Raw genomic sequence first — 18,544 nt, 5'->3', positions numbered from 1 at the left:
GCGTCCAACGTCAACAGACAAACAAAATACATAACAAGGTACTAAAATAAGATAGGTAACATGACCAACAGAAGGTTTGGGTATACAGAACCCAGGCCGACAGAGCAAAAAACGACCCGATCTCTCATGCTAAAGACTGAGTCATCCAAAGAAGGGGATGGGTGAAAACCATTGCCCCTGATAAAGCGCTGTCAACATAGCAACTGATAAGCTCATGCATTTTCGTGCCAAAAGAAAGGACCCCAAAAGTGCCGAAAAGATCTGCGCCATCATGCCCACGCGAGCCGGCATGCAGCCACATCGAGAAAAGCTTTGGTGAACGGTGATCGGGCCACAAGATCTGTACGGCGAGAGGGGTAACGGAGCCGGCCATTTCCATGGCTACACCAACGCTAGAACCGGCGTAACCTGCAAAACCAGAACCTAAAAAAGAAAAAGAAAAACCTTCTACACCAAACACCTCGGCGTTGCTCACAACTAGCATTGTCGATACATCTAACAACTACAGGGACTGAAACTCCATCAGCATCAACCATGTCCCCCTGCCGATGAAGCTTCCACCACCATCCATAAATGAAACCCTTCCGAGTACGAACAGCGCAAACCGATTGTTCACCAGATCTGAGAATAAAATGGGGGGCCAAGCGTTGGGTTGGGCGAAGTCTTTCATGCTACAAGCAGGGGAATCGACATCATAGTCCCTGCCGCCAACGATCGGTGCCGAAAAATCATCGACGGTTGGAACACAGTCTGGACAGTCCCATTGAGAAGCAGAGGCAAGTGATTCAAAGCGAACGGGCAGACAACTAAGCTGCCAAGGAGTTGCGCAAATGTTGCAGATGAGCGTATCACTATTTGCAGGCTGCATCTCGCACAGCAGGTACCTGCCATCTTCATTGCAAGGGAGTTTTCGTCGACGCTGCGCTTCCACCGTTGACAGAAAGGAGATGGCCACAGAGGGCTTGCCATCGTCGTCATCGACGTCAGCATCGCCGTCTTCATCAATGGCAAGGCCGATGCTTATGGCAGGAAGGGGGGAGGAAATAGAGAATAAAACACGCACAAGGGCGGAGATAAAACACGCACGATGGCGGACGGCAATCACGCCTGCGGCGGAAAGAAGAGAAAAGGGAAAAAAGACGAAATGGTACCTGATTGCATATACTATAATTAGCACCAAAGAATGATCACTATATTTTATGTGCTAAGTGCTAGCGTAGCCTGTGCAATCAAACATTACCTCCCTTACTAATTTAAAGATATCTGGTGGAGGTAAAGTGCCCTACAACCAGGGTTTTAAAACCCGGAATCGGTCCCTACCAATTGTCGATTCAGATTGGGTCAAAATTGATCGAAATCGGTTCAATTAACCCTAGAATCGGCCAAAAATGATCGAGATTGGTGAATATTTCGATTCAGAACAACAACATTCGGAATCAGTCAGATACGAATTAGCCGATCTAATTCACTGATTGTTGAAACCCTACCTACAAGGCTACAATTGACTGCCATATTGAATTTTTTTTTAGATGGAATTGACGCTAATAAGATTCTATTGTATTTTTGTATACACACCTCTAGATCACATCATCATCATATATCTACATTGCATCTTCTCATGTAATCATGATTCATGACACGTTTTCAAAATTTTTTAATAGAAAATAATATATAGAGCTAAATTTTTCTTTCTTCCCCAGTAGTAGAGTTAAAAATGAGTAAACAATATCCACTCCTTGTGCCAATAACACACACACACACTCACTCTCTCTCTCTCTCTCTCTCTCTCTCATGTGGTTGTATTTAAAGTCATATTGATCAAGTGTCACGTACTCGGCCCCACAGATGACACAATATATGAATATAATCTTTGGACCGAGACCCGCATAGTTTTAAAACACGTCATACCAAATAAGGAGATCACAATATATATGCACATTCTATAGCACAACCCATGCAATGTGAGACTATTCTGTGGTTCTACAAATATTGGATGGTTAAATAGGATAATCCCTCCCCCACCCATCAAAAAAAAAAAAAATGTATCGCAAAGATATTTACATCTCATAGAATCTCTATATACAACTTAGGCAATTTCAACAGGAAGATCTTCAAAGCGTAGGAGAAGGGAATAAATGAGCAAACAAGAACCTTCACATAACTATCTATGGGCAGACAATTGTTTGCTCAGTTGGTTGGGGGTTGGTGCCTTGCCATTAGAGTGCAGCCATGGCTTCTCTCTTGTCTTCTCATTGTGCCAATAAGACTTCATCTCTCTATTTAAAGTCTTATTGGAAGAAAATTATCTCCTCCAGGGTGGTCAGTCCAGCCCCCCTGTTATAGTGATGATCCTTCTTTCCCTTTTGAACATGGCACACATGCGTTACCAAATAGTCAAAGTATTAGTGGCGCTTTAAATTTTTTAATTGATGTCTTTAGATAACCAAAAAAAAATCACAAAAAAATTAGATACTACAGTCACTCTACTTGCTGATCTGGTTGACAACCAACTGATCATTCCCCCTGTACTCCCTCTCCGGGATACTTTTCTTGTTATTAGCACTCTTACTAAGGATAACTCAGACGAACAACCTGTTTCGGATGATTTTCTTTACCTAAAAGAAATCATGAACCATTGGAAAGATCGTTATAAAACGACTACAGACCCAACGGACCAAGACCGACTCTTCAGGATGATGCAACAATTCTATGTTGACAACCAACAGAGTTTTGTCGCACATAACTTTGTTCTCTTTTCCGATGAGGAAGATATGATTCACCAAGAATCATCTTCATCTTCTTCTGACTCAGACTCAGAAGCCCTTCCTCACAGTATCCCCACTGTTGGTGAAAGTTTCAAGCGTAAGATGGACGCACAAAACGACCATCTAGACACCGATGAGGATTTCCAACCTCAAACCGGTCAACGCGAAACCTTTGGTCACGACACTGTTTTTGCCACAGAAACAGAGGGTATCTATACCCGCAAAGATGACCTTCATAAGTATGGTTTAGCCTCAGGCGGAACCTACCTTGACTTAACCAATATAGCCATTAAAGATTATGATAAAGCAATCAATGAATGGGCACAAACTTTTTGCCATTCTCATTGCCAATTATAAGGCAACTTGGAATGCAGACAAATTCCTGGAATACCTTAGTGGTTCACTCCAAGGCGATGTCCTACAGTTTATTAAAAAGTTCGATCAAACTGAAGAAGGCAAACTGGCTAAAACCAACCTTCTAACTCTCCAGAAAAATTTCGACCTACTCTCACCCCCCACCCCCCACAAAAAAAAAAGAAAAAGAAAAAAAATCTCTATCGTGAGGATATTTACATCCCATAGAATCTCTATATACGCCTTGTGCAATTTCAGTAGGAAGATCTTCATAGGTTATAACTCTCCTAACAAAGTTGAGGAGCATTTTGATATAGTTTGGATTTGGTCAATTTGCCAAACATGTAGTGCTTCCCTATAAAATTTTCCCCTGTTGTCCATTTTTCAATCGTCTTTTGAAAATATTTTCAAAATTTTATTTTGTCACAGCAAATTCCATCTAGATTGAAACTTGACATATGAATAAGCATAATGAAGCCCTAATCCCCTCTCTCCCCAAATTTGATCACCACTTGAATTACCACGTGGTAAATATTACTATTTACTACCACCATGAAATCATAACCCTTATTTAGTCATCCAAGGCTGTTCTTTTTTTTAAGGCTTCATTTCAACAACCATATATACGATCGAGTTCCTGATGAGTCAAGACCATTGATTAATACTGCAAGTCAATAGAAGATATGATTTGGATTCAACTTGGAGGTATTCATCACAACCCAGCCCGGCCTGAAAAGCCCAACTTCAAGCTGGGCTGGGTTGGGCCAGCTTTTCTCATTATGCACATATTTACATTAAATAAAAAGCCATATATATGTCTTCGGCAAAGCTTAATTACCTGGTCGGGAACTCGGGATACCTAATTCTACTATGCGCAAGGATTTAATGGTAAATCTAACCATTGGATACTTAAGAGACGGTTTGGATAAACCACATATCAATTTTGAGTTTATGAAATAAAGGACCCTTCTAAGCCTTTGAAATGATTTTTTTATGACCCTCCACAGACCTCGTAGTGGCGGGAGCCTTGTGCACTGGCTACGCCTTTCAGGGTGGGCCTGGGTGCAATGGTAAATGTTCCTTCATTGTGACGGATTCGAGTCTAGAAAACAACCTCTTTGCGAAAGCAGGGATAAGGCTGCATACATATGACCCTCCCCAGACACCGCAGTGGCGGGAGCCTCGTGCACTGGGTATGCCCTTTTAGGCCTTAATATTTGGGCTATGTAATGTATTTGGAGTAACCAGGGAATCATGGAGAACTGTAACCTTCATATTTAGGCCTCCATTCCCAAGTCCAAAAAGAACTAAGAGAACTCCAACTAAAGTTGTGGAAACTGATTTCTTTTCAGATGTGGGATTTAATTGTCTTGGTGGGAATTTAATCAACTAATCCTTATAAATTCATAGTCCGAGCTGTTTGGCATCTCAAGATCCAAACAGAGCCAAGGATGGAATATTGTGGAACCCTCAATAGGACTACTAGGATGGGTGTATTGCTTTTTGATTGATGGTCAAAGTATTTTAACAGCTGCAGGATTCACTTGTTCGACTGACAAAACGCAGGCTGAGCTTTTTGGAATCTTGCAGGGGTCGAAGCACGCTTTGAGTGATAAAATACACCTCAAAGAAATTTGGATAAACAACTATGATCTTCAGGTTTTGTTGAATCACCGAGGAGATATGTGTATCCCCTGGAACCTCCTCCCCTCCTATCTTGAACTTGCCAAACTAACCTCAAACTTTTCAAATGTAATTATCAAGCATAAAAACAATCTCTGGTTTAGAACCCTACGCTCTTTGGCTCTCTTTACAATCACTAATAGAACCCCCATCCCCCCTTTTTTGTATGATGTACAAACTTTCTGTTCTCTTTAAGAAATATATTTTTCTTCTGTTCCATCAAAAAAAAAAAAAAAGAATGGAATATTGTATTGGAGATTCCACTGGCTGCTCAATCTAAGTCTATTCCCAGTTCATTGTATTGTATATATCAGTGCTCAATTACAAACCAAAACTAGTCCATGGCCTAGTAATTTGGCTGAACATTAGCCACAGGCAATCTTTTTAGTCCAATCTCAGTACCCTTACATCAGGGGCTTTTAAGTCCAATTAAGGCCCAACTTCACTGGCCTTAAGAAATAAGTACACCACTGTGCCACCTTCACTTCGATTCACAAATTGGGATTGGTTTCCGGCCATCGACCCAGTTAAGGGGAGTAGTATCCCATCAAAAAGGGCATGCGCTCTAGTCATTTTTGTCTTTTGGTTGTAAGGTTACAAAAGACCCACGAAGGAGTCAATAGAGGGCATGGGATCAATAGGGCTCATGGGAGCCACTCTTCTGGGATGGAAAGTGAATAAACAACGAAACTTAACCATTAAAGATGTAAATGAATAGTCAAAAATTTGAATTGGGTCACACTCAATCCATTTACGTCTCTAATACGAGTGTGGCCCAAGGCTGGTGACTATATTTAATTCGTCAAATCATATGATCACCCCTTGTAATACGTCCAAAGACCTTAGACCATTGGAAGAGGACTACTAAGATTTTCTGAACCAGTCGTTTGCTTCGTGTGCAAGGTGGTCATCGATGGTCCAGCAACGAAATGCAATTTTCCAAAGTCATGGATGGACTAGTTTTTCTTTTTATGGTAATCATGGGTGGACAAATGCATTCAATTGCTAATATATAAAGGTTGAGATTTCTTAGATGTATTAATACCAAAAAAAAAGAAAAAAAAAAAAGAGGTTAGTATCGATACCTTAAAGATATGACACATTAGTTAGTATCAACGGATACAGAACTATCCTTCAAACCTTGTTTTTTGCCTATATCTTAAATAATTTTAAAAAACATAAACAAGAGTCAATCAAAAGAAAATCACAATTTATCCTTCACTACTTTGATGATAATAAAAAGCCCTTAATTGAATCTTACCAAATTATAGAACCTATCATCCTTGAAAAACCCATCTCCATGAAACAGAATTATCGTGACCATTCATTTTCAATTCTTTTGATTCCTAAGAAAAAAAAGGATCGAGTTTCCCTCCACCCACGGTAAATGGGATCCCATTCACCGAGGGGCGGGAGAGAGCAGGAATGGGTATCGGGAGGGTATTTTAGAATATACAAAAACCTTAGGAGGGGTTTGTGAACCCTAGGACTGGGTGAACCGTCCCCTCTGGATGGAGGAAAACTTTGACAAAAAAATAAGATTTTTTTCTTAGAAACTGGAACTTGAAAACCCACTACACAGTTGATCGATTTGACTGGGCCAATAAAAACCAGCTTCCTAATTAATGAGTTAGGAAGAACCGTCCAGTTTTTTGACAGAGAAATCCAATGTGGGCTACTAAACTTGAAGTTTGGAGACGTCTTGCAGTTTTGAAATGTTTGCACATAAATTTTACCAATTTTTTTCACTTATGGTGAAGAAAGAATCTGTTCTCTTATCCCATGGGTTATAGTGGTTGGATCGGATTCCTAGAATATTATCAAGACATTTCGGATACCATACAATAAAAGATAGAGGGAATATTGACACCTCAGTGGCTAGATTTTCATCACCCACTATGAAAAGAAACTTTGGCCTTTACTTAACTTAACATGAACAACAGTCTGTGCCAAATTGCATTGGGTCTGTGGGTTTAGTTCCACATTGGGCGTGTGAATGTGATGTATGTTGTGTTTATCCTCCATTTCGCAGTCCTTAAAATCGGTTAATCTTTTGGATCTGATGTATTATTTGTGTGTTTATCAAATATTAAAAAAAAAGAGGTCTGTATCAAATCAGAACTCATCCAGTCCTCTTGAAGAGGTATAGAAGGGGGAAAGTATACACAATGTTTATCTATAATTACGCATGGTCAGATGCTTCTAGACTGACCATAGATCATGCCTTAATTAACATGCTAAATGAGTGATAATGATCTAAATAAATGCGATAAAATTATAAAAGGAAAATTTACACATACCATCCTTGAGGTTCGATGAAAGGATATTTTCACCCCTTAGTTTTGAAAAATTCTGCGTACCCCCTGAGGTTTGCAAACGGTAATAAATAAGTCCATTCCGTCAGTTCATGATTAACACTGTTAAAAATTAGACTTGAACTGACGGAATTGCCCTTCTAAGAAGAAATTACAAAAAAAAAAAAAAAAAACAAAACAAAAACAAAACAAAACCTGCAACTCATCTTCCCCAAAATCGATTGGGGGAAGATGAGTTGCAACCATCCAGCGCCCCATTGATGGATTACCTGATGGATTGCTTTCTTTCTAGTTTCAAATTTTGTTTCATTTCTCTTGTATTTGTAGTAGATGCAGGTCAAGAATCAATCAAACCGTTGAACATCCTTGATCCATCTCCCATGATTCTTCAAAGCTTGTCTCACACTGATGTCCCTGTTGCTATCTCCGTGAGTGAACGCCATCTTTATGAGGTTTCTTTAAGCATTTTAATGTCATTATTTAAAATGTTAAATAAACTATTGTGATCCAAATAAAAGATTAACAAATTAATTACTAAAATACAATGGTTGAACTCTATCCTTCCAATTGACATTTTTTCAAACACTTATGAAAGATATGATCTTAGATCAAATTGTATGATCATATTTAAATGCCTACGTTAAATCAAACGTTTAAATGGTTGAATAATATCATTCCATTTAAAATTTTTTAGAAGGTTTTAACGGTCTAATATTAAAATAGGTTATATACTTTCAAGTCCAAGTCCAAGTCCAAGTCAAAAGTTTTTTTTTTTTAATGTAAAATATGATGATTGAATTGTTTTTCACTGGTGGATAGTTTGAATTATTTCGTCAACAACAATGTTCAGTTTAGATTAATTACACCATTTATAGTCTTTTGCACTCAAACATCAAGTTCCACACTAGGAAATCATTGTTTTAGTTATCTCATTTGATATTTCAGGGTGATCAATGGGCGTCATCATTTTTGGTTAATGGGTGAGTCGGCTCTGGTTTCTAACGGGTCAGTTCCGGTCCGATTCCCAACTAAGAACCCTCTAAGAACCCTTAAAGGAACCGTTTCAAAGTTAGAAGGCACATCCAGCCCAACCCCTAATCAATAATTCAAGTTTTGTGTTTTTTGTTTTGTTGAATTCAAGTTTTGTTTTATAAAGAAAAAGTTGAAAGGAGGGGGGAGGGGATTGGGAACAGAAGGCATGCACTTGAGAGTTGAGACCAGGGTTTTATTAATTGGTATCCGTCTCTGCTAATACCGATTTAAATCGGTCATGTTTATCCCAATTTTTTAAAAAATATATTATGTTTTTTACATTGTCACCTTTGTCTGTCCCAATCCACTAATACGGAATCGATCAAGAATTGATATCGGTCTCCCTGCTTGAGAAAACATCTCTCTCTCTCTCTGTGGCTCAGATCCTTCATGGAACTTCAGCGACGTTTGTAAATAAGATTTTTTTAATTTTAGAATTAAAATTAAGGGTGTTTGAAACCGGTTCACCCATTCGTTGACAATCCCAAGTTTGGAACCAATTGGTTTATTGGTCTAATTCTACACCTGATCCTTTGGAATCAGAACCGTCAAGGAACCAGACCAATTTATTTATTTTGATAAATGGGGAATTGAATTTAGTGTACAACCAGTCGGTTCATTTACACAAAAATCATGAAACCACCAAATGGAATACGGCCAATTTGTCATACAGACATGGTTAAGGTGTCAAATAAATTTTTTTTTTTTTTTTTTTCATCTTTTAATATAACATTATAACACACTTCTTCACTTAAAATAAAAAAAAAAAATTTTATGCAGAACACACTTATTCTCTTTACAAGGACAAAATCACAGCATTTGTACATGTGTGGAGACAAAGTAGTAACTAGTATCAAATCATAAACATATCAAACCAAGGATCCGAAACTCTAACACGAACCCATCATGGTCATGAAGACATGAACTCATGATCATCTTCTCTGCTTCATGTAAACTGATAAAGCAAATCGAAACAAAGAAAGGGGAAAACCCCAAAAGAGAAATTAATGTAAAGAGTTTTGTAATCTTTCCATCACATATATATCCATTACTATTCTTCTATATGATACAAGAGTGCTGGTTTTCTCAAAAACCCAAAACACAAAAAACCACTTGTTGACACAGAAACAAAACCTCAGCTTTTCTTGGCTCTCATGAGCTACCTGCATAACTTGTTTATGGTGTTGGTGGTTGGATTAGAAGGAAGGAATGATCTTGATAACAAGTCCAGGGAAAACATCATCAGGGTCATGGATGTGTGGATTCCTCTCCACTATATAAGGATCGCTGCACTTGTCGCTGATGGTGTGTAGAGTCTCACCTTCTCCAACCACATATATTTCATCGCAAGGCTGGCTTAGGAATTGTTTCCCTCTCATGGGTTCCTCTCTCAAAGAGCTGATCTCCATTAGAGTACCCAACAAGATTAGAACTACAAGGAAAATCGAACAGTACCAATAAGAAGCTGAATCAGATTTGGTTATTGATTTCTTTGTAACTTTGGCATCCATGGTGAGTGAGAGCTAGAGACTTAGAAATTACAAGAGATTAATTAACCTTCCATCTCCTCTTCCATTCAATACTTATAGAAGTTTGAAAATTTTGGGATTTTGGTATCTAAAAAACCATCGAAAGCCCACCTCACCTCATACATCAGAGCAGGTAAATTAGGTAACCTTTTCTTGTTGCTAATAATTGACTCGTTCTTCGTTCTTTGTCCACTTTATTGGAATTATCAAACACTTCAAAGACTATTGCTTTCAAACATTGTTTTGAAGAAGACCTTGAGCTTTGAATCCTTCCTTTACTACGCGGCTGTAAGCCTACACCTGCCCTCGATCTCTTAAGGGGTAATGACTAATGGCTAACCACTGATATTAATGGATTGGTTCGATGACTAAAGATGTGGTTAGGGATTTTGGGCTATTCTTGATCTTTCTCAGGTTCAGACATAGGTCCAGTTTGTGTTCAATTGGATAGGTTGGCCAATCAAATCAAGTACCCAAAAATCTTGAGACTCGGTCCAAAATCAATTCACTCAAGTAATGAGTAATGGTAGTTTGAGATTTATTGTCAAATTATGTCACCCATTAGAGGGTTCATCAACTCAAAATTGGAGCCGAATCCAAGTACACTCTCCCCTCAGAGAATATTTCTTTTTTTTTTTTTGTAAGTATAAAGTTTTCCTCCACTCATAGAGGACAGACGGTTCACCAACCATCCTAGAGTTCACAAACCCCAATAAGGTTTTAGTATTTTCCCAAAAGACCTTCGTGATGCTTTCTCCCGCACCCTCTTCTGCCCCACTGGGTGGAGGGAAACTCGATCATTTTTTAAAATTCTTTTGTTTTACTAGAAAAAAATCCTATCATCTCTCTCTCCGCCCTGCCTTTCTTAATTGTGGTGTGTGCTGCACTTGAAGTTAAGTAATGGGCTGGATCCGCAGGTGATAGTTTTTAATTATTTCTTTTCCATCAGGTTCACCTGGTCTTATTTGGCTTTGGTATTTTATAGCAAAATCACTGTACTTTGACAGATTTTGTAGTTCTCCTACTAAAGTATAATAAGGCTCAATTGCTAAACTAATTGCCTTAATTCCGGAGTCCGGTGACCCATTATGCTTTTGACTCTCTGTTCTCGGTTCAATGCCTTGATTCTAGAAGTGAGTCTCCCTCTTTGCCCTTCTTCCATCAGTTTAATGGTGGAAGATTTAAAATACCAACCCAAATGTTTCACCTTCAAAATTAGTAGAATAGAGGGCAAAAAACCTAAAAACAATTAAACTTGACTGCCCTCTATACTTATGTATCCCTAACATGATTATTTCCATTATATTTCAGTTATCAACAAAGAGAGACATCCAATGTGAATTTTTAAGGTGTTTAGAGGAACAATAATGCTTTAAGCAGCATTTATCGTATTTGAAAGATGAATGCCACTAAAATGAGGACAAATGCCTAGCGCAGTTGAGAGAGAATGATACGGTAAAGTCCACCCTATCAGGAGGTCTCGAGTTCAAGTCTCTGGTCCTCATCTCCCAACACCCTCCCCTTTTCCCCAATAGAATAGGTACCAATAAAATAAATAAAAAAACCCGCTAAAAAGACGATTGAAAAGAATGCATGGCGAGCCCCCCCCCTCCGAATTGTTATAAAGGAAAGACAACTGAAATGGTTTTTCATGTGTTAAAAGATGGAGAACACACAGGGAAAAGGAGCAACTTGATAGATGCATCTGATCTTAAAAGTTTAAAAAAGTTGCAAATGAGAAATAGAAAATTAAGTTGAAAAATAGAGATGAGTGGTGAAACTTGATTTATGACTCCAAAGTATAGTTGTGTATAAGGATTTAGTTGAGTTTCACTGTTTCATTTGAATTAGGGCAAGTGATATGTAAGATATTATTAATAGGAATAGAAATAATATGGGGTGGTTTGAACTTTTACCTGTTTTGTAAACAACTAAACCACATGTACATTCTGCCATACCCAACCTGATAAATATAAGTAGATTAAGTTATCCAAACTCAAGTCTTAAGAGTCTAACGTCTCCCAAACCCAACCCACTTAACCTGCTTTTCTGTTTCTTCTCACTATCAGCACTTAGTTTGTTCCAAAGATCTATGATGTACTCCTGGAAAGGAGTGAATTACACTTTAAAGTAGAGCTGGGTGAGTTAATCATGGAAATTTGAATTACAGTACTTCACTGATCCATGTTGGGCTTACGCATTGCAGACCGACTACGGAGTCTCTGCTGTGCCGCCGGATGTGCACCGCCGCCCCACCAGTACTACAAAGGATTTTAATACGACCGACCACCAGCTTTATTTCAGCAAAATTGGGTCCTGCTGGGTCCAGATATCAGACCTGCAGCCAACCCATTCGACAGGGTGGGTTGGGTTGAGTTTCCTAACTGACCAAAATTTTGGGGTTGGGCTTACCTTACACATAAATGGATCCACCTCCAAAATGACCATTTTATGCAAAATACATCATGGATTTAGTCCACCATTATGATATCAATTCGTATTGGCTAATACCGATTCCAAATCAAAATGGCATTTTTCATCAAAGAATGCCACTTGTTGCTCTGTTTGATTCGGCGTAAAATTTTACCTGGAACATTTTACTTGAAAATTTTGACTTATAATATAGTACATGTATAAAAGTTTTCCAATGCTTGTTTTTTGATAAAACAAACATTGAAAAACTTTTCAACATGTAAAATTTTACATTTACAAAATAAATTACCGTGAAAATTTTTTCAGGTAAAATTTGTTTTCAAAGACAAGATTTTAATTGAAAATTATTCTTTTCGATCCACGTTTGTGCATATCAATGCTATAAAATAAAAAAGGGGGAAGGGAATCTATTCGTTGCCCACTTATATTGGCATCTTACACATCAAAGCAATAGTGGGGAGAAAAATGGTATATTTAATGAGGAGACTGAAGCGGAACAATGATAGGAAAAAGAAGAAAGACTGTCAGAGGTAAGTACACACTGAAACATATACTTCCTCCGTATTCCCCCTCTCTCTTCCCCCCCCAAAAAAAAGAAAAGAAAGACATTGTGCCTAAATATTTTTCACTATGCCTAGTGAAGTATAACACTTCACTATTTGTCACTTGGAAGTCCATGTGATTGAGAAACCCCTCGTCAACTCAATGCCTAAATTTTAGTCCAAAGTAAGCAAGGCAAATTGCTCAAACTTTGAATCAAAGTATTAGTAAAATTACCGACATGTCATCCAATGGAGTTGAATATAAAATACAAAATGACATCTTTTGTAATTTTAGTAACTTTCTCTACTCATTTTAAACTGAAATTGTATCAATGAGATGTCTGACTGGTCTTTTACCACATGAACTAATTCATGTACTATCATGCGGCAAATAGTGAAGCGTTATACTTCACCAGGCATAGCAACAAGGAAGAAAACCCTTTTCATATGTGGTTTTCATTGGAAACAAACGAAGCCAAGCTAGAGCATGACATGAAACCATTTAACTAGCGCGCCGGCTGGTTCATTTCCTAAGCTGAGTGTGAGCCTATCTGTTAGAGTCAGTCTCAGCAAATTTAAAAGCGAAAATGCTAACAGAAAAAATCAACACTTGAATCAGAAAAGGGAAAAAAAGTATAGGCATGATGCAAACCATTGTATTACCGTATTTTGTTGGCATTCGAAATTTGCTGAGATCAACCAATTGGAACATCCACAGCACAAACAATGTCGTGCGGGGGGATGCGATTCACCAAGCTGGGCTTTAACTTCAAAAAATCCTTGTTGAGGAGAGACACATTACCCTTTTGACGACCTTCTTGATCCTTGCTCCGGGGCCCAATCTTGTATTTGATGGTTGGCGTGGCCATAGATTTGCTTCTACAACTGACTTAAGACATTAGGGTTGTGGTCAACATCTTACAACATTTATTTAACCAGTTCAATATGTCCTTCTCAATAAACTTATAGCTTATTTGACATGTTTCAGTGCAGAGTCTTATGTTCAGAATTCTCAGCCAGCTTCACTGGAAATGTGAATGAAAGTGATGCTCAAAGAACTGAAATGAAAACAGGAAAGCACTAGGCCGGGGTGAAGGGGACTTGTAATGTTTCCTGTTATGGAGGATAGAGAATGTAACGCAACCATTTGGAGTGACTATTTGGTGGAGATCTTAGATGAGAAACATCATTTAAGTGGAAAACTCACACTGACAAGGTAGTACACTAGTTTCATTTAATAGACACTTTATTCTATAAAAATGATAGAGAAATGGGAATAACTCCATATTCTCCAAGACTCCTCAAGTACCTAGAAAGAGACTTTATCCAATTTCTGAACAAGTGGGTCTACCATCCTCCCACATGTGCATATAGTGCTTCTGCAGTAGGCTGGACATATGAGTTGATGATCCAACAGTTGGTGTATGCAAAAACTCAATACAAAAACAAACTTTTCTGTGTTCTCCTAGCACAGTTGTTGATTATTATAAAAGTTCTCTTACCCACTGCAAACATTATGGCCAATTACACAAACTGTGGTATGATGAATCAATGGTAGTAGTTCTCCAAAAAAAAAATAAAAAAAATCACATCAAAAAACTTGTAGCTACTTGTACAACCTTTTGATCAATCTTCCTCAATGGGCTAAGAATATGAACTATATCCTGAAAATTTAACCAAACAGGAAAAATTGTCAATGGGTAGAACAGCAACTCCAATGGAATAATGTTCTACTATAATCAAATATTGTTTACTGTAATAAGTTCAAAGATCCAGGGATAAAGTGAATTTTTTGCATTACTTGTTTTCACTCTAGCCAGAGCCTCTACAGAGGCAAGAAATGCTGTGATACTAATAATGAGAAGTTGTCCATCCAAATACGATAAAATGGATCATAAACTGTGTGCAGAAGCCAAAGAAGTATAATAAAACTATATTAATTACAAACTGTTTTATTTCTCTATATTTAAAAAAGTAGCTCCACCTGAAAGTGGTTACAAACTAATGGAATAAGATTTCATTATTTTATGTGAATGTACATTATATTTGAAAGGCAATAATAGGTGTATATATAGGTGAAGGAATCCACATGTTGGAAACTCAATCACCTATAATACACATTCCAAGAAAAAAGGATTACAAAGGATTACATTATGATATTATCCTATCCATGGAAGATTGAGGGAGATATAATTGAAGATTGCATGGGATTGCATGAGATTATGAAGTTGATTCTCAAGCAATGACAGGTAAGAAAAGAAAATCGGTGGTTATGGTTTGTTACACCCCCTCAAGATGAAGATATGAGCGGGCGAATCTTAAGCTTGTCTCTAAGGAAAGTGAATCTTGCCATACCAAGACCCTTGGTTAAGATATCCGCAATCTTTAGTGGAAAGAAATCGGACCTGAAGATCACGTTTGGCAACCTTGTCTCGGACGAAGTGAAAATCGATTTCCACGTGCTTGGTCCGGGCGTGGAAAATCGAATTTGTCGAGAGATACATGGCGCTGATATTATCACACCACAAGACAGGGGCTGAAGAGGTAGTCAGCCCAAGTTCGCCAAAGAGGAACTGGAGCCAGGTGAGCTCAGCATAGGCGCCAGCAAGGGCCTTGTACTCTGACTCAGTCGAGGACGGGGCCATGGTTTTCTGCTTTTTGGAGCCCCAAGAGATCAAATTTGTCCCCATGTAAATGGCATAACCATCAGTAGACTTCCGATCATCACCATCACCGGCCTAGTCAGCATCAGAGAAGGCCTGTAGATCTAGTGAAAATGACCTGGATATATGCAACCCGTAATCTTTAGTATGTTTGAGGTAGCGTAGGATACGCTTGACCATGGTCCAATGTTCCTCAGTTGGACTGTGCATGTATTGGTAAGCACGATTCACAGAGAAGGCCACGTACGGGCGTGTAAGTGTGATGTACTATAGTGCCCTCACGATTGACCTGTACTTTGTAGGATCAGAGAATGGAACACCCCCTATAGTAGATGCTTTGAAAGTTATGGCCATCAGGGTACAGACCGGCTTGCAATCGGTCATGCCAGCCCGTTGCATAAGGTCACTAATGTAGTGAGACTGACATAATGTGAGCCCATCAGGCTGATAAGAGGCCTCAATCCCTAAAAAGAAACTCAACCGGCCAAGATCTTTGATGGAGAACTCCGAAGCAAGCTGCTGTAGTAAAGTGTCAATATGGACGGGCTGATTTCCATTGACCAAAATATCATCGACGTACACCAATACATAGGAGGTCGTGGGACCTTGTGTATATATGAATAATGATGGGTCCGTATGAGAGGACCTGAAACCAGATTGGATCAAGAACTGGGACAACCGACTGAACTAGGCCCGAGGGGCCTATTTGAGGCCATACAATGACTTGTGTAGTCAGCATACATGGGCTGGCCGATTGGCATCCTCAAATCCCTGAGGCTGAGTCATGTAAACTTCCTCATTTAGAACACCGTGCAGGAAGGCGTTTTGAACATCAAGTTGTCGAACATCCCATCCATTACAGATAGCCAAGGTGAGCACTGTTCTTTTGGTTGTAGGTTTGACAATAGGGCTGAATGTCTCATCATAGTCCAAGCCTGGCTGTTGGTGAAACCCCTTTGCCACTAGTCTCACCTTATACCGTTCAATTGACCCATCGGCCTTTCTTTTGATCCTGCACACCCACTTACAACCAACCAAATTTGCATTAGTAGGGAGGGGCACTAATGACCATGTTCCATTTTTAAGCAATGTTGCAGACTCATCAACCATGGCCTGGTGCCAATTGGGATCTTTCACAGCCTGAGTGTAACGTGTTGGTTCAACGAGTGGGGAAGGGTCTGACGAAAGTGGTGTAAAGTGGGCATGAGGGGCTGTGGTTGGGTCGGCATATAGGTCACTTAGAAGGCATGTACGACGTGGGGGAGATGATGGTGGGGTAGGGGATAGGGAGGGTAGCGGGCTAGGGTAGGCTATTGGGCTAGGGGACATAGGATCGGTTTCAGGTATGGGGTGGTGGAGTATAGGTGTGGGCTGGTTTAATGGAGTGGGCGGATGAGTTGTTGGAGTAGGTGGGTCGGGTAGGATAGTGAGGAGTAGAGAGGCCCACGTGGGTGTGGGTGATATAGGAGGAGGGTTGAGATGGGATTCCTGAAATGGGAATCTCTGCTCATCAAACCGTACATGTCGTGCTATATAAATGCGATGTGAGGTAAGATGCATGCAACAGTAGCTGTGGTGATGAAAACTATACCCAAGAAAGACACAAGGAGAGGACCGTGGATCCATTTTATGATTATTATAAGGACAAAGAAAAGGGAAACAGAGACACTCGAATACTTTGAGAAAACTGTAATCGGGTGGATGAGATGAGACGAGCTGATAGGGAGAAAGGTTCCCAAGAGTGGGAGTGGGCATTCGATTGATTAAGTAGACTATCGTTTCAAAGGCATAATCCCAAAAAAGTTGAGGAACTGAGGTGTGATGCAAAAGAGCTAGCCCAATCTCAACAATATGGCGATGACGCCTTTCAACGGTGCCTTGTTGTTCATGGGTATGAGGGCAAGAGACCCTGTGGTGAATACCAAGGTTCGCAAAATAAAAGCGAAGAGAACGGAAATCTCCCCCCCCCAAATCAGTTTGCACATTTTTAATTTTACTGGAAAATTGACGTTCAACCAACGCCTGAAATTCTTTAAACACATGAAAAACATCAGATTTTGCCTTAAGGGGATAAAACCAAATATAACGGGAAAAATCGTCCACAAAAATTATGAAATACTTATGTCCAGTAGAGGAAATAGTGAGAGAAGGTCCCCAAATTTTACTAAAAATTAAATTCAAAACAGAACTACTACGACGACTTGATTCACGAAGCGTCAAATGACTTGATTTGCCTATTTGACATGCAGGACACAAATGCGTAGAGGAAGGGATCTTGACATCAGGAATCATAAGATGAAGTGAACAATCATGAGGATGACCCAAACGTTGGTGCCAACGATCATTGGGGGAGAGCTGAGCAACATTAGTGGATGGTGGATGCGAAGAGGGCAGGTGGTAGAGACCGTCTTTGCTAGGCCCCGTAAGCAGTATGCGACTGGAAGTCGGATCCTTCACATGAAAATGAGTGGCATGAAATTCAATGAAAACATTATTGTCAATGGCAAATTTATTAACAGAAAGTAAAGAATTAGAAAGCGACGGTACATGTAGAACATCAGAAAGAGATAATGAACCAGAAGGAGAGGGGATAGAATAGTGGCCAATATGAGAGATGGGAATAGATTTACCATCACCAACCAACAAACCATGCTTACCATTGTAAGGAGCATATGATGAGAGAGACTACAGGTCAGGTGTCGCATGATGTGTGGCCCCGGTGTCAGGAATCCAAGAGGCTATATTGGAATTGGTGGAGGGTGGAGGGTGGAGGGTAATGGCCATGGTGGGGTGGATGGGACGGTTGGGCTGGTGGCTGATATGGGTAAGGCCGTGGGGTGGGGAGCAGTGGGGCATTATTGGTGGTAGCAACGTATGCAGATGGTGTGGGATTTTGCTCAGGCTGTTGTCCAATAGGCTTATTCTTGTAATAACATGTGGCGGCCTGATGGTTTGTATGGCCACAAATGGTATAGGGGCTGTGTGCAAATGCATTTGAATGCCCAAAACCACTTGGGCCATGACCCCTGCCACGTCCACGACCACCAGGAGTGCCACAACCTTGGGGCTGATTAGGTGTATTTGTCTTGTGTTGAGTGACATTTACAGTGGCATTAGCAGCAAGATCTACAATTGCTTGGCGCGATTGGAGTAAGTACTCATGGCTAACAAGAAGGCCATGCAAATCTGTATAATTGATGGGGTCCTTATGATCCATTATGGTGGGAA

This window comes from Telopea speciosissima, chromosome 1 (genome assembly GCF_018873765.1).
Source record: "Telopea speciosissima isolate NSW1024214 ecotype Mountain lineage chromosome 1, Tspe_v1, whole genome shotgun sequence".
Classification (NCBI taxonomy): domain Eukaryota; kingdom Viridiplantae; phylum Streptophyta; class Magnoliopsida; order Proteales; family Proteaceae; genus Telopea; species Telopea speciosissima.
This window is presented reverse-complemented; position numbering follows the sequence as displayed.